The sequence below is a fragment of the Hemicordylus capensis genome, chromosome 2 (assembly GCF_027244095.1).
Source record: "Hemicordylus capensis ecotype Gifberg chromosome 2, rHemCap1.1.pri, whole genome shotgun sequence".
In the NCBI taxonomy this organism is placed as follows: Eukaryota; Metazoa; Chordata; class Lepidosauria; order Squamata; family Cordylidae; genus Hemicordylus; species Hemicordylus capensis.
Genome location: NC_069658.1, coordinates 334,447,458 through 334,470,257, shown reverse-complemented (window position 1 = coordinate 334,470,257; position 22,800 = coordinate 334,447,458). Strand labels below are relative to the sequence as shown.

Sequence of the window (22,800 nt, the reverse complement as noted above, 5' to 3'; positions counted from 1 at the left end):
CCCCCTTCAGACTCTATGCAATGAAAAAATGTCCAACAGGACACGCATCAAGTTGGTTTCAGTTATCAAACTAATTTGATATGCAGCCATACTAAGAACTCTGTGAATCATAGTTCTTGATAAACTTTGTCACACTGGAGGTGAACAGCTCTCTGTTCGTTGCCAGAAATTCTGAACTCAGAATTTTGCTTGTTGTATCAAACAACTGCTTTTGTCTGATTCCAGCAAATCTTACAAAATCATATGAGACCCAGACAGTCGAAATAGATGCAGGAAATGCTGACATAAGCATCCTGCAGCATGATCTACTGTATATGGCTGAAGGGCTGCAATCAGCCTGGTGGGCAATGCTGGATGGGCCTGTTATATCAGAAGGTGCTAAGCAAAGCAGTAGGTTTTTATGACATATCCATTATACAGAAGGATCCAGATCAGACAGGCCTAGATGAATGAGGTTTTGCAGTATACACCTTCTTCTTCATCAACCCCACCACCTGTTAAAAATCGTCTGAGGAGGTCCGGTTGCGGTTGCCACCAGCTCGGTTGGTGGAAACTCGATACCAGGCCTTTTCTAGAGTTGCCCTGGGCCTCTGAAATGGGCCTTCCTAATGAAATTAGAGTTTCCCTTTCTCTGAATGTTTTTAAGAAGGACCTGAAAACATACTTGTTCAGTCAGGCTTTTAGTTTATAGTTTTATAGCTTCAGTTTTAGAGTTTTTATTGTATTTTAAATTGTTTTAATTATGTTAATATTTTAATGGTTTGGTATTGTGAACAACCCAGGGAACTTTTTATATGGGGAGGTATATAAATGTACTAAATAAATAAATAATATACTAATATATTCCTATTTTCTTACATGTGTGATTTTGCACATATATAAGTTTCCCAAGCCCTGTGAGGAAGACAAGCTTCAGTTTGTTAGCCAATGTGGAAGGAAATGAAAAGCAACAAATCATGAGAAGCATTGTCCTTGTTTTAAGCAAGATTGTTCCATCTAGTAATTTAATAACCATCTGGAAAAAATGATATTATAGATGAGGCATGCCATGACATCTACAGCAAATATTTCTGCTCCTCACATCCATCCTCTTTCCATGCTCATCAAGTGATACACACAATCAGATGCTTATAACACATCCAGTAAATATTCCAGGTCCCAGATCAACTAAGTGATATGTTTCTGTTTATTCTTCTTATACTCTCGTGCATGGTGCATGTGTGTATGAACATTTATGCATAATCTTTGCTTTGTTGTGCCTATATCCTGAATGTCGACAATGCGTGGAACTAAAAAAAAAAATCCTTCCCTGCTTATGAAACTTAACAGTCATGGGATAAGAGAACAGGACCTCTTTGGGTTAAAGCCAGTGACTGGTTAGAACTAGAAGCAAATGATAAGAAGAAACAGACAGTTCTTGTAATGTAAGAAGTTAGCAATGGTGATCTCTAAGGTCTGTACTGGGATGGGTGCTATTTAATTAGTTCATAATTTACCTGGAGTCAAGGGTGAGTAGTAAGAAGACCAAGTCTGATGACACCAAATTTTTCAGGATGGTGAAAAACCAAGAAGAATTTGCATAAATCAGATTTTGTTATTTGATTTGACCTTTAATCAAATCGCAAAATCTCAAATTGAATCATTAAACCAGCCGGCATTGGCCAGTTGATTCAGTTTTAAAACGGTTGAATTGATTTGGGTTTATCATGGAGAGCTGGTCTATCCATTAAACCCAATTGGTAGACCAGCTCTCCCCAGAAAAACCATGCAGTTTTGAGGACTGGAGAGATGGTTGAACAATTGGGTGTAATGGGTAGGCCATTCCGCCAAGAAAACCAATTGGAAGACCAGCTCCCCTGTTTCTCCAGGGAGAGCTGGTCTTATCAGCTGGTTTTCTCAGAAGACTGGTCTACCCATTAAAACTATTGGGTAGACCAGCTCTCCTCAGGAAAACAGTCCTGGAAGTTGCAGTTTTTCCTGCGGAGAGCTAGTTTACCAATTGGATTTAATAGGTAAACCAGTCCTTTGAGAAAACCAATAGGTAGACCAGCTCTCCCCATATGTTTTTTTCCCCCTGGGTCAGTAAGTCAATGACTTGAAATGACCCTGACAACATTATTTTTAAAAGCCATTAAAATTACCTGATTGCCCTGTGGGTTGGGTGGCGGGTAGCACCCATCATGCCCCACCATCCAACCCGCTGTGGTGTCCCTAGCAGCCACCCATGGGGGGCAATGGGGTGTTTTGAGTCCCCATTGTTGCCTATGGGTGAAACACAGCACAGCACACTCACAAGCTGCCCCTCCCAACACAGAATGAGAACATACACTTCAAAGACAGTCCAAGATGCCCAAAGAAGAATCACACTGACTCAGAATTCACTGCCAGCCACAGTGCCTGCACTGCAGTGACATCATTAGGACAAGTTGCTCTCTCTCACACAAATATGACTCCATCCTTACTTGCAACAGCTGCCACAGCACAGCAGCACCCTCATTAGTCAGCAAGCATACCCATAAGCTCAACTACAACAACAACATCTGCAGCCACATTTTGACTGAGTGAGTATACCTTGCAATGCAGAATGCAGATTGTAGAGCAGACCCTAGCAAAACATTCCTCCAAGGGCTGTTGCTGGTATCTGCCTTATGTTTCTTTTCAGATTGTTAGCCCTTTGGGGACAGGGGACCATTTTATTTATGTATAATTTAGTTTTCTGTGTGAACCTCTTTGTGAACTTTGGTTGAAGAGTTATAGAAGTACTACTACTACTACTACTACTACTAGTAGTAGTAGTAGTAGTAGTAAGGGGGGCTCACCAGTCCCAAGTCTCTGACCAGGAGCTGCAGGCAATCAGGCCAAGCAGCACACACTGGCACTCAACAGCCGGGGAGGGTAGCTGAGACCACCGGGCAGGAACACAACCTCCCTAAAAAATCAGAAAATAAAAAGCGGGGGGGGGGCACCGGCAGATGGGGGGACACAGCACCTAATTAAGTCACTAGGTGCTGGTACTATTTAAAACATACCAGCAGTTGGTACTGCTAAAGTGGGGGGAGAGAAAGGGAGAGACAGATAGGCACAGGCTCTGTCTCTCCAGCAGTCCAAACAGACCTGGGCAGGCAGTAGCCCAGGCAGTGTGCTGCAGTGATCAGCTCAGCTCAGTGATTCAGCAGCCGTGGTTTCCACTCAGCAATAGGAATGTGCATGGAACTGGTTCAGAGGCCCTTTATAGGCCTCTGAACAGCGGGTGGTTCCGCCGGTTCGAAGAGGGGGTACTGCTTTAAGGGTGGGGGAGGGTGCACTTACCCCACCACCACCACTGCTTTCTCCCCACCGGCGCTCGATTTTTAGAAAGTCCCTTGGGGTGGCAGCGTCCCTGCCACCCTGTTTGCCCCCTTTACCAGAACTAACCGGAAGTATCTGGCATGCCTGCACATGCCGGGCACGTAAGATAATTCTGGCTAGTTCTGGTAAAGGGGGCAAACGAGGCAGCAGCAAGGTACACTGCCACCCCAATAGACTTTCTAAAAATGGGGCGCTGGCAGGGGAAGAGTGGCGGGAGAGGTAAGTGCACCCTCCGCCCGCCTTCAAGCCTCCCCCACCCAGCTCCATGCAGATCCCTACTCAGCAAGAACCCTCAGACTGAGCAGGCAGCCGTCTGGATCCCAGAGCAAGGCAGGCAGCAGAATCTGGCAGCAGCAGTCCTCTCCGGAATCGGCAATGCCAGGCTGCCTCAGAGAGTCCCCTTATATACATTTTGAAACCCCCTCCTTCTGCCTCCCCACTCCCACGTCCCCCCCCCCCCACAAACCAATGGGGGCACAGTTGCCCATGCCGACATTTTATTTGAATCATAACAAGCCAACCAAGAAGCAAGGAGATCACCACCCAATTGGAAGTCAGTACCAGAAAATGTTATTTATTTATTTAAAATATTTATACCCCACCCCTCCAGTAACTACTGCTCGGGGTGGCCCACAACAATAAAATAGATACAATATACAATAAAAGTAATACAATTAACCAAATTAAGTGAACAAGTTAATGGTAGGTTAAAAACCACAACCAGTATTAAGTTTCAAATGCAAAGTTACTTTAAAAGCTAAAAATTGAGAATTATAAAAACTAAAAACTAAAGAATCTACCAGATATAAGCAAAGATGGGGCATTAAAAAGCCTCTTTAAGAATATCTTTTAGTTTTTAAAAAAACCCACTGAGGGAGGAAGCATAGCGAAGCTCTTGAAGGAGGGTGTTCCAAAGCCAAGGGGCCACAACTGAAAAGGCCCTGTCTCTATACCCTGCCAACCGGATCTCTGTGAGTGGCAGGGCCATGAGAAGGGCCTGAGACAATGAGCGGAGGGCCCTGGCAGGTTCATATGGGTGAATGTGGCCCAACAGGTACCACAGCCCCAAGCCGTGTAGAGCTTTAAAGGTCAAGGCCAGCACCTTGAACCTAGCCCAGAAGTGGACTGGTAACCGATGAAGCTCTCGTAGGATGGGTGATACTCATGAAGCGACTTGCGCCCACAAGCATCCTTGTAGCAACATTCTGAACCAGCTGAAGCTTATGAACAGTCTTCAAGGGCAGCTCCATGTAGAGCACATTGCAGTAGTCCAATCTGGATGTTACTGATGCATGAGTGACTGAGGTCAGATTAGACTTCTCCAAGTAGGGTCACAGCTGGCGTACCAGCCGTAATTGGTAAAAGGTATGGTTCGAGTCCTCATTAAACCCTATGTAGAACCGGTTTGAATTGCCATGCAGTTCCTGTAGTAGTTGGCACTCAGGGGTGCCTACCATCCACCCTGGTTTTGTGCCCCTAGCAGGCCGCAATCCAACAGGAAGTGACACAACTAAAAAGACACCAAGCTGCACACCAAAAAACAAGCACAGAGACCAGGCGCGTAACAACGATAGGGCAAGGGGAGACAGTTGTCTGGGGGCCCCACTGCCTGGAGGGGCCCCCCAGAGGCACCTCACGTGACTCCCCATTGCCCCCTGCCCAGCCCCAAGGCTCCTCAGCCACTTGCCCTGTTCGCCGTCTCTCCAGCTTGTTCTCCTGGCCGGCAATCGAGCGAGCAGACAAGCTGCAAAGAGCTCCTTTTCTCCCGCCTTTCAGCTGATCGGCGGGTGGGCGGGGCTTCCACGGAGGTCTGGTGTAGGCCTCTGTGAAGCCTGAACTCCAGTAGGGCCCAAGCCAGCCAGGAAGGAGGAGGCAGCCAGAGTGGCCACCTCTGTTCTTTGCAGCAGAAGACCCCCTGCTGCCAGGTAGAGTGTGAACTCCTTTTTGTGGTTACCTTCCCCACCCCCACCCCCACCCGGATATATAGGGATCTGCTTGCCATAGGGCTTTGATATGGGGGGTGGGGACTGAGAAGTCTCTGAATATTTATTTTTAAACAGCTTGGAAAATTTGCTGGCTTAAAAAAAACTATCTAAAAAGTCCTATAAGTGGCTTGTTTCATGGCAGAAAATTACAAAAACTTCTGGAAGAAACAGTATTATATTTATTTTATTCATTCATTTATAAATGCACTTATGTTCAAGTTGTTTTGCAACCCAGAAGGTCTGAGTGAGAACTGTGAAGCATGCCTTCTGCTTTTATTTTATTTTATTTTTCTTGTGTGTGAACTGCTCCCCAATAACTTGCAGGGACTTCAGGGTAAATCTGGCCAACATGTGAATGCAGCACCTCCCTTCCAGAGGAGATGTGTGTTAAAGGGCTTTAAAAGCCTCCTGTGAAAAACCTCCTGGAATCAAACTTGACTGAATTTGTTCAGAATTCTGAGAAAACAAACATAGGCTCACCCTGCATGGTTGAAAGTCTCCTTGGCTAATCTGCAGCGAGGGGCCCATTTTAATCATTCATCTTTCTAGTGTGTTCTAGGCATTAAAAGTAATACAAATGTATAGTACTCAATGTATATCACTATATATTGTGACGTGTGCGTGTGTGTATTCAGTGAAATGTATTTCCAGGCAGCATACTTATTTTGGAATATCAGACTTAAATCCTTGGGGGCCTGGGGTGTGCGGAGGCCCTGGACTTTGAGTGGGGGGGCCCCATTTTAAAATCTTGTCTCTGGGCCCACTCCAACCTTGCTACGCCCCTGACAGAGACAGACCTGCTAGCCAGGCCAGCATAACTGCAAAAACAAAGGAAACCAAGGCAAACATCAACTACTACTGCTGCTATGGCCACAAACAAACACCTAGCAAGACACACACTAGGGCACAAGGCAGCAAAACCAACCTGGCACACAAACTGCAAATAAAGAGGGTGGGGCAAAAACAAGCCACATTAAATGAGAAATTAAAATAACACACCTTGATATTTTCTCTGCTCCTCTCTCTTAGTGCACGTGTGTGCCTACAAGGAGAATCCGCCTCAGACTGGCAGGTCCACATATCTTTGCTGGAAGCCACACATACCCCAGACACATGTTGGCACCAGACCACTGACTCATCATTGGCGTTGAATACATTGGGTTGTGTGTGTGTGTGTTAGAACTACACTGAAGAGGGAAAAGAAAGGTATGGGGGGCCTATATACACACTGAACAAATACATTATTTACAAGTATATACAAACACATCCATCTATATAGCTGTAGTATTTGCACACCATCTGTAAGAACCAAAACTTCTAAAACACACAAAAGAAAGAAACCTCTAGTCTCCACCACACACACACACCAAAAACCTACATGCATGCACAGACACACACACAAACACACCCTATACAATACTTCTACACATTTACAGCAGCTAGTTCTACATATTCAAATATTTACAGTTTTACACATTTGCAGATATACATTTTTTAAATTCACCTTTCTACAAATCCACATTTTTACGGGCCCCGACCACTGCTGCCTCCCCCTCAAGACAACTCACATGTGTACACATTCAAAAATCTACACATTGACAAACCTACACAGTGCCGCACTGGCACAACCACCTTGTCTGTGTGTGTGCCCACGGCCCCCCAAGTGCTGCTGGTGTTACCACATCACCAGCACGTGAAAACACCCGCTCACTCTGGAGGCTGGTTGGCGGGCAGGATAGGAGGTGCAAAGCAACCATCACCAGGTCTGGCCAGACTTGGTGGTGGGTTGCCTAGAACTGTGAGTGGTCCATCTCAGGGTCTTCCTCCACAGGCTCCTCCAGGTACTGGGCAACGCATTGCACAGTACTGGTGGGCCTGGTAGGTCAAGCCTTCTGCGAACCGGGCAAGGTGCCAAGGCACACCCACTTAAACCACTGGGCTGATTTAGTGGAAGGAACTGCTTGCTGTGTTGGCACTGCTGCCTGGGATGCCATGCTGCGAAACTGGGGAGAGGAAGGGTTGGGGGACGAAGGGCCCGCTGCACTGCTGATGCTGGAGGCCACCATCTAAGGCCACCTCCTGCTCCAACAGGCTCTGGAACAAGAGGAAGGTGGTGTTCCTCCTTCCCTAGCAGGGAAAGGGCTAAAAAAGAAAAGTGCCTGCTCCAGAGAAAACAAGGGGGGGACGGACCCAAAATGAAATAAAGCTGCTGATCGGAGGACTCTTCAACTCAGCCCAGAAAAGCAGCAGCCAGTCAGTAAAAAAGCAAGAAGGAAGGGGGGGGGCAGGGTGTGTGTGAACCAGGGAGAAATGGGCCAGAGAGGCCTCTCAGGCCAAAGGTCCAGAGGCGCACGTGCACACACACGCACACACACACACACACTCAGCCAAGGAAAATGACTTTGAAGATGGAGGAGTGGGGGGGGGCTTTAAAAAAAATCCAGGCAGAGGGGACTGGGGAGACCTCACCACCACCATCACCACCACCAGCAGCACAGAGGTAGGCAGGCAGGCAGGCACTGCAAGAATTCTGCAGCTAGAGCCAGACTCTCTCACCAGCAGCAGCCAGCAACAACAGCAAGAGTGATTTTTGCGAGGTCAGGGCTTGCCTTTAAATATACCTTGACACTCCCTCCTTTTGGAGCCCCCACCTTTGTTCTGCCCCCTGACCAATAGGGAGCCAGTTCTCCAGGACTGGCACCAGAGGAAAGCCTACCAAAGAGCCAGAGGCATCTGGCCAATCATTGAAGCAGGAGCTCGGCAAATGAAACCAAGAGAAACAAATGACACAAAATGGCCACTAGCACCTAAAATGGAAGCTTGAGCCTTCAAGTCTGTTTGAACCAGTTCAATAGAACCAGACTCTGTTGGGTTTGAACTCGGATTGGCATTACCAATGTGATGCCCTATTTGGTCTGAGTTAAAACCTTCCAATCAAACTGGTTCAAATTCAAACCAGTTGGAGTTTGAACCTGTCTGCACACCCCTAGGTGCAACCATTTGGAATCTTGTGTAAGTTCTAGTCTCCCCATCTCAGAAAATGATATTGGGTCAGTACAGATGAACAACTGCTCCTACATGTGATCATGTTGAGGCTGCAGTGAGAATGCACCCACTCCGATGTCACTAAAGGATGTGTCAACATGGTCTTGGCACATCTTTTAATTGTGTGTATGTGTGTGTGTGTGTGTGTGTGTAGGTGCTCTTCCAAATTGCCTCTCTATATGCTCTACAACCCCCAGAGTTTTGTAGTACGTGTAGAGGGGCAATTTAATCACCCCTCACATGTGATTAAAGAATGTACCAAGATTGTGTTGGCACATCCTTTTGTGACATCAGGAGAGGCACATTCTCACACTGGTCCTGACATGTTTGTGTATAGGGACTGTTGTTTATTTGAATCAGCCCATTGTACAGCCTGAAAAGGTGCAGAGAAGGCAATCAAAATGGTCAAGGCATGGGTGAACCTTACCTATGAGGAAAGGCTAAAGTGGGTGGGTGCTTTAATTTTTTAATTTTTAATTTTTAAAAATAAAATAAAAAAGACAATGGAAGTGGGAGAGGAGAGAGAACAGGATAGAGATGCATAAAATTATTCATGGTGCAGAGAGAGTGGATCAAGATAATTTTTTCTTCTCCCATAACCTCTCCCATATCCTTAGAATTTGAGGTCACCCAAAGAAATTGGCAATACATGCTGTGGAGACATAAGAAAGTACTTTGTCACACATCAGATCATTAATTCATGGAATTGACTGCCATAAGATGTGGTGATGGCCACTGTCTTAATAAAGCTAAATAGAACCTCTGGACTGAGAGAACATATGCCTCTGAAACACTGTTGCTGGGGGCAGACTGTTGTATACATGGACTTCCCAAAAGCATCTAATTGGCCACTGTAAGAAATAAGATGCCAGACTAGATTGACCTTTGGTCTGATCCAGCAGGCCTTTTATATTGCTTCTTTCTTTAAGGATTACTGAGGGCTATTGGAAGGGTTACTAAAACAATATATGTAAATTGCTTCAAATACCCTGAAATGCTCAGACCATTGTTGGGGAAAGCAGAAGGAGCAGAGCTGTGCATGTCATGAGGACATAGAAAATAAAAACTGCTTATTCCTGGAAGTAACAGAAGGGTCTCGGCATTGAATGAATGATGCTGCCCACCCCATGGGGTAGGGGGGTTTGCCTACCTCATACTGTTTTCCATAGTTACCTAGGTTCCTTGGTCACTGTGGCACTTACAGTGCAGGTTGCAGCTTATTGGAGAGCACACTAAGGCATGTGGTTTTGTGTGAAGGGAAGTTCCAGCCATTCCCTAGAGGCTTCATGGCTCAGGCTAATTGATCTGGGGCTTCTCTTGGCATTGAGGCATCATCAACCTTAAAGGCTGTGGGACTTGTGAGTGGGTAATGCTTCTTGCTGACACCTTGACCCTCTTTGGGGTCAACTCTACTTGGGTTGGCTAATAAGAACAGTGCTCAGCCTTAGGGCCATGAGGCAGCTTCTGGTTGGGTGTAATAATCCGACAAGAGTTAGGTATGGGGTGGCATCTTGGTTCAGAAGCTATTAGTGCCCACATTGTAGCGTGGTAGTGGTGGAGAGCCCATTCCTGCTGCAATATTGATTGAATTTGAATTAATAAAACTGTGGACCTTACCTCCAAGAAATCTCACCTCATGTCTTGATTGATGTGTATGCAATGTCCTGGCCATGATGATGTGCATGGAGTGGTAGGTCACACCACAAAGAGCAATTCCGTATGCATCTTGATAAGTGTGGGGTCCATAGAATTGCACCCTATACTGTATACATGTTTTATTTAAATCTATCTATCTATCTATCTATCTATCTATCTATCTATCTATCTATCTATCTATCTTACATATGAAGCTGATAAAAACTATATAGCATAGATGGGTATAAGCCAAAAGGCTAAAATCTGCCTTTGAGGTCATATCATATCCATGTATGAGTCACTCTGAGTTCTGTGTATATTACAAGGCAGTGTTTGTTTCTCAGAGGGAAGGTGGATTGCAAGGGACCTTGTTAATGAAAATCAATAGCATAAAATTCATAATCAACGGATGCAAATATTTATGCTGCAGAAGTTATGAGGGGGCTTGTCCAATCATCTGCATGTTACTAAGCTCCTTCAAGACCACAGTGATTGATTTCCCTTACCACTACCCTGGAGGCTTTTCACCATAAGCGGGTCATTTATAGTTATGAGTTCATTTTAGTCCTGTAGGTTTACAACTTAGCAGTATATCTTAGTTCCTTCTTGTGAGGTATAATGTTTATAATGGATCAATTCCTTGAATCTAGTTTGGATTGCAAAAGACCCAAAGTAATTGCAGGCCTTAAACTGTCCTGAGCTAGAAGCTCAGAAGGCATCTGTTCTGAGATAAAGAATCAGAGTAGGGGTGTGCATGGAACCGGCATGGGCAGTTTGGTTCAAACTCAAACAGAATTTGAACCAAACTGCCAGGTCCACAAACCGGTTCATTAGAATCTGTAATGGTTTGGTTTGTACTGTCAAACTGGTTCGACCCAGCTCGATTGCCTTGCTTGTAAAGTGAAATCTGGTAAGGATATATAACTGAATTTGCTTGTAAAGGGGAATCCGGTACGGATATATAATTGTAATCCAGTAAGGATTCCCCTTCACAAGCAAAGGGGGTTGCCGATCTAAAAAGGGGTTGCGGGTAGTGAGAGGTCACCATGGCTGTTGCAGCAGCAACTGTGGTGGCTGCAGGCACCTCTTGGCCCCTCCACTGCTCCCCCACTCTGTGGAGGCCATTCATGTTACCCCACAAATTGTGTGATAACATAAATGGCCTCCGTGCATGCACAGAGGTCACACAAATGGCCTCTGCACATGCACAGAGGCTGGAACCAGGCCATCTGCTGGCCCACAGTGCAAGGGGGGAGTGCTGGCAGGGCCAAGCGGGGCTTCTGCCACCGAGCCACCGCCACCACTGCCACCAGAGCCGGTAAGCTGCCCTCTCACTTGCCCCCCAAACCCTTTTTAGACAGGCTGCCACCCTTTGTTTGTTAATGGGGATGCTTACCAGATTCCCTTTACAAGTAAGGCAATCAAACAGGTTGAACCAGGCCAAACTGGTTCAATTCGAACCTGGCCCTGTTCAGTTCAAACTCAGACCAGCTTCCTCTTTTTGAGGGTTAGTCTGGTTCAAGCTCAAACCAGTCAAATAGGGCTGGTTCGACCAGTTCAGTTCAAACCAGTTCTGCATACACCTAAACCTGAGGGTAGTTTTGCTGTCTTTCCGTATGAAACCAGAGGAATCATTCACTCTCCAGTCAGTGCTAGCTTTTGAAAATCTCTTGAGCCTTTATGAGGGACCCTCCCAATGCAAAGTTTCATAACATGAAGAATTGCTTCTCATAAGCCTCTTCGAACTTCAGATATATCCAGACTGGAATTCAATGCCTTTTGTCATGTGGAGAGAAAAATCTGTCAGTTTGGAAGGCTATGCCTTACCTTTGAAGGGAGAATTGTATAAATGGAGGAGTGCAGTAGGACTGGCTTTGTATCTCGGGCTATAGTTCGATAGCCACACAACAACCCATTTTTATTTTCAACTTATGTTAGCGAACACCAACTTTTAACTGGTAGCACATGTCACCAAAGATCCCTTTGTAATGCATGGTAATTCACAAGGGTATGGAGCCAGCATCATTATTTGCATCACCAGTTCTTGAGCCGTTCAGGACCTGGCATATCTAAAGTGACCACCTCTTCTCCACCCAATATCTCATGTTCATATTCAATTAAAAACATTTGTTTGACCATACATACTGTCAATGCACCAAGCTCTCATAAGTGCATATAGTGAGACATTCAGTGTGACTCCCACTCAGTAATTAAAATCTCCACCAAAGGCCAAAGATTCAAGTGAGTATTTCCTCTGGAATCTTTGTCTATATTGACCTTTAAGCGGCTTGGATAAACTACTGTGTGTGTATGAATGCAATTCCTTCCTTCCTTCCTTCATGCAGTGTTACAGTAGGCCTTTGGTTATAACCAACTATCATCAATAATACTGATGATAATTTAACATGAAGTGAAAGTAATTTTCTGTTGTTGTTGCTGCCACATAAGTAACACACACCATGGGGATGAAGAGATGCAGCTAGTCTGAGATCTCACCTCACTTTACAGCTGAATGGACTCACCTTACCTACTCCCCCCACCCCGATTGTCAGTTGCTTGTGATGTTCCAGCCCACCTCTGAAGGACATTCCCTTTCAATTCTTGAGGCAACCCTTGGCTTCTCCTTCCTTCACTTTGTATTGTTCTCTCCCTGCAACCTTTCTTGCTGCATGTTCCTTCTTTACAAATCAAAAGAAGAGCATATCTAAATACCAGAGTCAGAGAAAGGGAGTGGAATGCAGCATGACATTCAAGATGACACTTTCCCCCCTCTGAATGCCTTTTCCTTGTACACTGGGGAAAAGCGGGACCTTTTACTGTGGTCTCGGTGTAGCATGCCCCTCTGTGGTGCTCCTTTTGCTTTCAGGAGCTGGGACATAGGTTCCCCCCCACCCCATTTTCTGGAAGACCCCCGCCAAACAAGAAAGACAGACAAAGGCAGCACTGCTATTAATCTTAAACTTTATCTCCTATTAGTGTGTCAATAAGGAAACCTTTTCTTATGCCACCCTTTGATATGCTGGACATGTGTCAGAAGAAAAACATGGGCCATCCATATCTTATCCTATATTAAGAAGAGTCGTTGAGAAACATACCTTCATTACTGCGACAGTCATGTCAAAAAGAATCGACTTATTGTCAGCGCATCTAACCTAACAATGTTAATGGACCCTTCAGACATCTTCTCCTCCTCATTTGTTTCTTACATGCCTATCAAAGAGACAATGCAAGGTAGTTACCAAGCTCTGGGGAGTGGTGTGTGTATGTGTTAAGGGAGTCCATGACAGCTCTATGGGCTGCTTATAATGAAGTGAGATGGGTATGTGGGAGGAGGGAAGGGAGAAGCATTTCAACACTTTTGGAAGCCCAGAATAGAATTTCAGCTGTCAGTGCTGCAATGTCTTCTCCACCATTCTGATTGGTTCTGAGTGTTGCTTTTGGTGTGGCATCATCCTTTGTACTAATATTCCATTGCATAACCATGAAGGAAGAGCATTAATCCTATGTGCCACCTGGACACACCTATTTATATAAAGATGGTACGGACGTCTTAGAATTGATGTAACGATAAAGTGTTTGTTACTCTGGACATTCTCTTTCCCTCCAGCATTCACAGTATTCACTTGTCATTGCCCCCCAGTCCATTTCTTCAAACATTTAATTAACTAGCTCTGTGCCATGTGGTATTAATCTACAGCCTCCTCACACACACAGCTCTTTCTTCCACACTACAATGCTCATTAATTCATTGCACAATCTTGAAAATAATGCAAACCAGCTTCCTGTGGAGTATCTTCACATGCACTCATTGGGTGATCTGGTGGTGGCAGCAGTACCTTTAGTATAAGGGCCTAGCAAGACGTTATGAGGGGAGAGGTGATGTAATGCGTTCAGCATTCCCTTACCTCTGTTCCAGTTAATTGGCTAATGCTTGCATGGGGAAGGAAGTTTGCTGAATGCAATGACCTCAGATATCATGTTTATTTTATTTTAGTAGATGTTACCAGGAGATACATGGGGAAGACATGGTCTGATGAGCCATCCATCCTTCATATCATCTAGGTAGGCTACGGCTCTTGTTTTGCAAATATCTGATGCAGCCAGTACTGTGTATGAGTCAAGAAACGGCTTGAGAGAAAGGTAAAAATACTTGATAACAGATGGCAGTGTCTGCAGCGTGATGATATGATATGATGATACAATATTTATCATCCACTTCCTCCAAAGAGTTTAGGGTGGTATATCTGGTCCTTGCCCTTTTACTCTCACAACAACCCTGTTGTTAGGCTGAGAGGGAGCAACTGGCCCAAGGTTACTTGGTGGGCTTTATGGCTGAGGAGGTTTTCCGTGTCTCCATCTAGCAATTATTACTCTAACCAGTGCATCACACCGACTCTCTTATTATTAAACCAATTTGTTTCCTGCTGGAGAAAAGCAGTTAGAGGAAGGCCATCATACCCTCTGTTAGTAAAGGGGCTATACTGTGTGTAGATGCACTGACTGGGAAAATGGTGTGTGTGTGTGTGTGTGTGTGTGCAGGCCGGGATTGCTCCATTCTGGGAGGAATGTGTCCTATTTGCCAGGCATAAGGGAAGCATACCGTCACCTATCAGTCTTACACCCAGCCCCAGCAGGCTGAGAGCTTGCACCTAGATGCTGTTATCTGCAGCCAGTATTCAGAGTCTGTGTAAGAGGGTGTGAATGCACAGCCCTTAGCTCCAACTGGGTTTAGGTTGGGGGTTTTCTTTAAACAAACAGAGAAACATCATGTTTGTCTCTTGTCTGTTTGTTAAAGAAACCCAACACCCTCCTGATATGTGACAGTATGTTTCTCTTATGACTGGGGAATAGGACACAGACCCAGTTTTCCAAAGATGCCCTCTCTCAGTCTGGAGGATCTTATGGGATGGGGGTAGGAGTTGACTGTACAGGGGAAGAGCCACCATTGAGTGCCCCCCCCCTGCAAGAACCTGGGCTCTTGTGTTCAGGGGCTGCTCCTGGCACTCCAGCCACACCCCTGCATCTAACATCAGACACACAGGGGGCATGGTCATGTCTGCAAATGGGGCCATGCATCCCCGTTTGTGAGTAAAGACTAAATTGCAGTCAGCGCTGCAGCTGCCAGAGCACTGACTGTAATTTAGTATTTACTCAGAAACTGGGCCGCGCAGCTCCGTTTGCAGATGCAACCACACACTTGTGCATCTGACGTCAGATGGGCAGGGGGCGTAGCTTTGGTGCAAGGGGCCACTGCTGGCGGGCTGGACAGGGGCTGCCAGTGTTCTCCCTATGTCACTATGACTGTAAAGAATGTGCCTTTGGGCACACATCCTCTAACTCCAGTTCTGCTTTTCACAGGAGATTTTGCTTGAGCCAAACACTTCCTGGCACAAGATTGGCAGTGGTGAGTGCTCCCACAGCCAGCTCTGTGGGACCAAGCCTGGGAATCACATGCTCATTGCTGCCGCTGAACCATTTCTGGATTGACCAGGCGTGTATGCAATGAACTGTATCCCAAAGTGCATCTAACTGGAGATGCTCCATGTGCACTGCATCGCTGTCAATTGGAAAGTGCAATCAAGTGAGCAACCAGATGTGCCTTCTCATTTGCATCCAAATGCACATCTGGATGCATATCTAAATACATTCTACTGACAGCAAGCAGTGTGGACAGCAATCCCAAAATTCTGTAGAGTGGTTTGTGTTATCCTGTAGCACATGGGAATGGAAAGAGTGGGTAGGAATTAGATTATAAATAAGAAAACAAAGGCTGAAGGGTAATAGTAACGTTATTGTTTCCTTTACATTATTTTACTCTTTATTATAAGAATAAAGCATTCTATAGAATAATTTCCTTGCCATTTTTTCCTACTAAGTCATGAGTAAAAAAAGGTTCACTCTCATTCTGTGTGTGTGTGTGTGTGTGTGTGTGTGTGTTTATGGGCCCCCACATTTCAGCTCAGAAGAGAATCATATTGCTGGCATTAGCTTGCTTCTTCTACTATAGAAATGATCATGGCAATGTGAAGAGAAAATTGAAGCCACACACACACGAGCTGTAAGTATTTGACAAACTTGTATGTCAGATAGAATGTGGAACCCTAATGTTTATAAACATAGATCATTAATTCCTCCCCACCCCTTTCATTAAGGCAAACACAAAAGGCACAATCCTGTAAAGGTTAGTCACATAGTCGAGCCCTGTTCCCGAGAGTTGTTCTCTGCTCATTTTTGCTAAGTTAAGCAAATAGCTTCTTTCTGCCACATGGCATATGCTTCTCTATAGCTTCATCTATAAACCTTTGAAAATTCGACAAATATTGCCACTTTCTAGATGAATCTGGTAATGCTTCTACACACATGCATATTGCAGAGCATGGCAGGCTAGCATGATATCACTGATATGGCATCCACATGAGCAAGGTTCTTGTGTCATAGGGTTAATATAGATTTTTAGGCTCCGGGGTGTGTGGCAGATCTAGTCCAGCTCTATGTCTAGTTTTTGCCACTAGTCATTTGGAAATACACATCAGTGGTCAACATCCACACTAATGCTGCACACATGGAGCCCTGAAACTGCATGTGCCACAGCTGCATGCCCATTTCTTAACTCTGCATGCTCAAATGCAGTAGGGCAATTTTCACCAGTCTCCCCTTTTCTGGGAAGCACTCTGTGCAAAGCACAAATATGATGGTCAGGGACATATTTGCATGTTTGCACAGAGACCTCCCAGGGGAAGGGGAGATGAGCTAAAATGGTCCCCACTGTGCTTGAGCTTGCAAGCTTTAGAAGAGATCACGTAGCTACTACATGCGTGCTTCTTCTTCTTCTTCTTGGTTCCACATGCACAGCATTATTATGGAAGTTGGCCATTATGTTCTGATCATTTCCCATTTCCACTTGCATGTATTTTAATGAGACAAGCAAAACCCAAACAAAACAAAATGCATGTGCACACTTCATTCATTTGTAAAGCATGTATTCTGAAGATGGATATTATACCAAAATGCCCCCCCCGCAATAATCACAGAGCAATGATGGACCCAGGTTTAACTATCAAGCATATTTTTCAAATGAGCAAACTTCTTAAATAAACAAGAAGGGGCCTCTTTTACCCTTAATGTGAGAAAAACGATACAAGTTACTTTTGCAGAGGAAAAAAAGTGTTAATGTGCCAACATCAATTGCATTCCATTGGCCTTCTATTCATTAAACTTCTATTGCTCTGCACATAATTCATCTCAGTTCAGTTATGCTCCTCAAGGGTCTGCTACTAAAATAAAAAATGCATTGGTTATATGTCGCCAAACAAGGTGCTCTTGGCTCCAAACATCTACTTACACCTATTGACAAAGAAAAGCAGATATTCTGTGCCAAAAAACAAATGAGCATTTTTTGTCCTTTCCAAACAGGAGGCCATTAGAGTATATAACAAATATGTTGTTATCCAAAGTTTCCATTTGCTGAAAGCTTTCATACTTACAGGCCACAGAAACATTGGAAATTCCCAGGGAATGTATTGCAGATTTATATTGTGTAGGCCATCAGCAAAGCCATAGTCTTTAAAACATGTGAAACTGTTACGTTAGCATGAAACTTAGAAAATGTGGCAATATTAATTCCCTTTCCCATAGTGTATGTTCTCCTCTTCAGCTCTGTATCTCTGAAGGGTGAGAGTGGGAGAGAGACCACTTATTTTTATCAGACTGATACGGAAAAGGAGCATATTGTGTTATATTTATACAAAGTGGTAGGTATTGAGTAGTAAACTACTCAATTCCATCTTGTCTGCTACTTAGAGATACTGCTATTAGATACTTAGAGATCCATTAAGGCTGGATGTGTGTGTGAAAGGCCATTTTGGATGCAATACAATGGTATTTTGGGAAACAAAATTCCCACGGTTGAGAATATGCACGCCATGCTCCTGCACTTCATATGCAGCACCAAACAGATCATCAGCTCGGACAACACCAATAATCTCCTTGGGAAGGGCTGATTCCATGCTCTCCTCCCCTCTCCTGCCAGCGGATGATTAACACTGAGCCATGTGTTGGGCTGAGCAGAACCTCAAACACAGAGGTTTGAGCAGAACCTCAAGCCCATGTGCTGAGTGTGCTGCTGCACATGAAGACCTAGGGATCAGTGCTAATATATTTTAGCTGAAATGTTTGTTCCATGAACAGTTTGTCTCACATGTCAATATTTTTTTCAGTGTTGCCTTCTTTCAACATTTTCCAATAAAAATGAAAGACTTCAATTAAACCTTTTGAAAATGCATGAGTTTCTTACTGCTGTTGACTGAAATACAGTTTCAAGAGCATAAATTCTAGACCAGCATTAAAGGAGATATCCAATAATCAAAGCAGTGTCCATATTTATCAGGCTAATCTAATTTTATCAGTTTTAAATGTAGAATCTCCATTCTTTAAGTACAGTATTTAAAAAATGGGATGCACAAATTGCACACTACTATTCTTCAGCCTTTTTTCATAAGAGGAGGAAAGAGGAAGGCATAGTAAGAGAGAAAAAAGAGAGGCAGAAATGCTTGCATCCAGAAGGAAAATTGCAAAGAGAAAGGAGGAGGAAAGCAGACATACATGGCAATAATATAAAGTTGTTTCTGTAGCTTGTGGTCAGAGGTAGGTCTGAGAAAATTGGACACTATTGTTCTAAACACAAGGCTACAATCCTGAAGCCAATGGGCTTCCAATGGAATCAATGTTCAATCAGCATTTTTATACTCATTCCATGATTTGATTATTGATAATTCATATTTGTTAATTTGATCACAATTGCTGCAGAACTCATGATCATATTTGTCATGTGGCACAGGGGACACTTTGAAATTAGAAAATGTTAACCACTGATTTTATGGAATTAGAATTAGGTTTTGGACTATAAGAATACAACATTACTTTCCCTGATCCATAAAACAATAATCCCTGTGATGCATACACCATGCTCCAACTTGAATCAGAATAACATGCAGTTATTCTGATTCTATGATGTTATGATTCTGTGATTCTGTTTCCATAGAGGGAGTTGATCTGTCTACAAAAAAATGTGCCTCTACTCAGTTTTGTTCACTGAAACAGGAGGGGAAGCTTCTCCACACCTTTGCAGGAGGTGTTTGATAGTGATAACCTTTGTTTATCACTTGAGGCTCCATGCCAACATTTGAGGAAAACCTGATGAAAGATGTGTTGCAGAGTGTGTTCTGTCTAAGGATGTGCATGGAACTGGCAGCCTTAGAGCCCCAACTGCAGCATGGCCAGGGAGAGGAGCCCTGTTGCATTGCAGCAGGCTGCTTCTTCGCTGCCCACACAATGTATTGTGGGATACAGGAAGACTTCCTCCTCCTGATTCCATGGCAGGCAATTGCTGCAGCACCAGTCATGTGGATGTGTGAGCAGCAGCACCCCAAAGAGGAGCAGATCATGTGGGGGAATGTAGGTCAAATTTTGTCTTCCCCCCAGCCCGCCCCAGTCCCAGGAGTCATGTGAATGACCTTAATACATTCCAAGCTGTAGCTGTTGTAGATCCCAACAAGATGCACCATAGACAACCCTGGTTTTATATCCTCCACACTATTCTGCGCAGGTTTCTGAGGAATTAAATTTCCTTGAGCTGAGTGGGCCTCCATCCCAAGGATGTGTGCATGTGCATAGGATTGCAACCCTAATAAGAATTCTATACTAGAGTGGATTTCCCTTCAAATATGATAATGTTTGCATCACTTCAGAGGTCAGTAGAAGTGAACAAATTTAAAATCTTAACTTAGTAAGGAGTCATGCAATTTCCATTCATGAAAGCATAGTTGCCTTCAGCCTCGATCCCAGCAAAGATATAAGCCAGCGGAGAACCACCTTTGCAATTTCCAAGACTCCCAGTGTTAACTGATACAACTGATACCTAGCCCCATTAACGGATACACTTTTAAATACCCCATTCATGTATAGCAGCTCAATGAAAATATTATTCCATTAATGCTTTGCAACTGCAGCATAACTCTAGTGGCAGAAAATTGCTCACCAGGGATATGAAATCTCACAGACAAGCCCACATGAAAAATGCAAGCTTACTCATTAAAATTGCTGTTATTTTAATATGTGCTTGCTGCTGTCACTCAGGTATTGGCATCCAGCCTCAGGCCCCCATGCTGAACCTGCTAGAGAAGCCATGCACTTTCCTTGCAGTCTGAGCCTTGGGGCTCAGGAGAATTTCTGAAGATAGATTTATTGGAAGAGATCAGGTTACAGAATACCTCACTTTAGGTTTCCCCTTGAAATTAATGATGCTATTAGGAATACTGAGGCTTCTTAGAGCTGTCACTTTAAATTACAGCCATTCTTGCTTTGACACTGCACCACAAGAGCCTCTCTAAGAAGCGGTGGTGTGGGGGAAAGGTATCTGATTCAAAATATAGGAATGGTGCTCAAAAGGGCAGATATTTTCTTTTCCAAAAGATTAGTCCTGACTGGAGCTAATAGCAACATACGTGTTTCTGTCCTTGGAGAATTCTGCCACTTTCTGAATCCACTTCAGTAAGGTAACAGGAGGAAAATACTCAAACACCCCCTGAGTTACTAGGAACAACGATTAATTATAGTGTCACAGAGTGAGATACCTACTGCAAAGTGGTGTTCACCAGTAGTTTAGCCAATGGGCAACAGGAGTGAACAGTAAGACCCCTGTGGGCAACATCCTACTTCCCTCTTCCTGCCATGAGGAAATCTGTTTCCATGGAAAGCAAAATAAGACTTGGAAGGTAATGTGTAGACACACAAAGGTGCTTTTAGGAGCTTTCCTCCACAGAGATTCAGAAAACCTTTAAAAGGTCAGTGTTCACAGTGATCATGCTGGCCTATGCCTTTGGAGGCCACGTAAGGGGGAAAAGAGAGAGGCAACATGCTGCTGGTGGCAGTGTTGGCTAGAAGACAGATGGCTGGGCTTGCCCTGAGGGAACCTGGTTTCAAATCTATGATCAACCATGAGGAAAATCAGTGGGTGGCCTCAGGCAATCACTCTCATAACCAAATTCACCTCGGAGGTTTATTATGGGGATGCAGTGGAATAGCCCCCAGGTACATTGCCCTGGGCTATTTGGGGAAGGGCAGGAAACACAAGTGTGTGTGTGTGTGTGTGTGTGTGTGTGTGTGTGTGTGTGTGTGTGTGAAGAAGCAAATGAAGGGATTTGTCTCATCTAAATGATCACTTCCAATACGTATTTATTATATTTATAATAAACATGATTTACTCATGCCACAGTCCTTTTAAAGAAATTAACACATGGTCTTGAAAACAAGGAATTGCTTTATTGAGGGATAACAAGGGGTGGGGGAGAAAAAGAAGCTTGTAAATCCTGAGGCACACTATCAGGCCACAGTACTAGAAAGGGGAAGAGGCTAGAGGGTGAAAGAAAGAGGCGGAAAAGCACTCATCATAGCTACGCGTGTCTAGCTAGGGGAATCCATCTCTTCGATGGTTCAAACATGAGGTGAGCAAATGAGATGCGCCCAGGCAGTGTGGGGTGCTGAGATGGTAGGGTGCACGTGGATGCACAGACAACAAGGGTGGCAAGTGTGGTGAATGCAGGAGGCAAAGGTGAAATGCCATGTTTGAGGGAAGTTCTTATAGGCAAAAACATACCCCCAGGCAAGACTAAAGAGTTGCTCCTTGAGGTCCTCCTTGAGGAATTGCTGGTGACTTTAGGAATTTAGGACATGAATATTGGGTATTGATTAGGTTATATCAGGGGCAGGGTGGCTCCCTGCCTGTATGCACCTTTAGACAAAGAAAGATTCACAAAAGAGATAATCTTAGGCAATCACCTGAGAAGGAGGGGTGGCTCATCACGCTGTCTGTCATCACCATTTTGATAAGAGCTGGAAGGAAACGAGGTGAGACTTTTTTTAGCCTTGAAACTTCTTATCATTGTACATGGGAGAAAGAGAGCTTGCAAATTGCATTTTATCTCTTTTTGACCCTAATTCAGGTCTGCTCTACATATCCCTCTGCCTATGCTCAGGTGCAATCAGAAAGGGGCATTTCCTTCAGCCCAATGTAATCCTTTGCAAATTGACCTGGAAGGCACTGTTAGGAAACATCTTGCCAGAACGACCCTTTGTCTGGAATGCAGCAGCCAGTGTGTCTCTTCCAAGCAGTCTAAGGGAAGAAAATGGCTAAGTGGCTGTTTGAGAGGTACACTGAAGCACCCCAAAATGGCATGGCGACTGTGGCTCATAATAATAGCTAATGTGGCTGAAATACAGCACAAAATTTCATGTTTTTCATGTTTAGGTTGCATTTCTTTCACCATGATGTTAAGGGCTTTCTTCTATGTGTCCTGGATTGAGCTCTTGTCCTTTGTCCTTTGTCCTTTGTGGTTTATTTGGTAAGAACCTGCAGTTCACGCTACATATACTCTGTTGTGCCACAAATAAAGATAACAAAATGCACAAGTCAAGAAACTGCATACAGTATTTATTGGTTCATGACTGCAGGAGTGAAGAGAGAGAGAGAGAGAGAGAGAGAGAGGTGCTAATCACTCAAAATCATCTCCCAAATAGATTTTCTTCAAGAGCAACATCTATCTAACATAAGAGAAGCATGTTCTCCTCATGAAAATTGATTTCATTTTAGTGTTCCCCCCCTCCTTGCCAAATGTCCATTTCTCAAAAACAGCTATTATTAAAGAGAGAGGGGGAAAGTAAGTAAATTGCAGAAAACCTCTTCTTAGTGTTCCCAGTTGTGACCCACAAAAGTCCTATCTCTAATTTCTTG

At 44.3% G+C, this 22,800-nt stretch overlaps 1 long non-coding RNA gene across 5 annotated transcripts; it reads left to right on the top strand.

Moving 5' to 3' along the window:
- Positions 1-5,139: 5,139 nt before the first annotated feature.
- On the top strand, positions 5,140-22,598 carry LOC128341811 (uncharacterized). 5 transcript variants are annotated; one of them, XR_008314596.1, is made up of 4 exons: positions 5,202-5,273; positions 12,990-13,244; positions 14,011-14,075; positions 15,972-22,598. It is a non-coding gene; the product is annotated as an uncharacterized LOC128341811 (long non-coding RNA). The 5 variants fall into 5 exon arrangements; XR_008314594.1 differs by having other exon boundaries at positions 14,011-14,153; XR_008314593.1 differs by having other exon boundaries at positions 14,008-14,153.
- Positions 22,599-22,800: the final 202 nt, after the last annotated feature.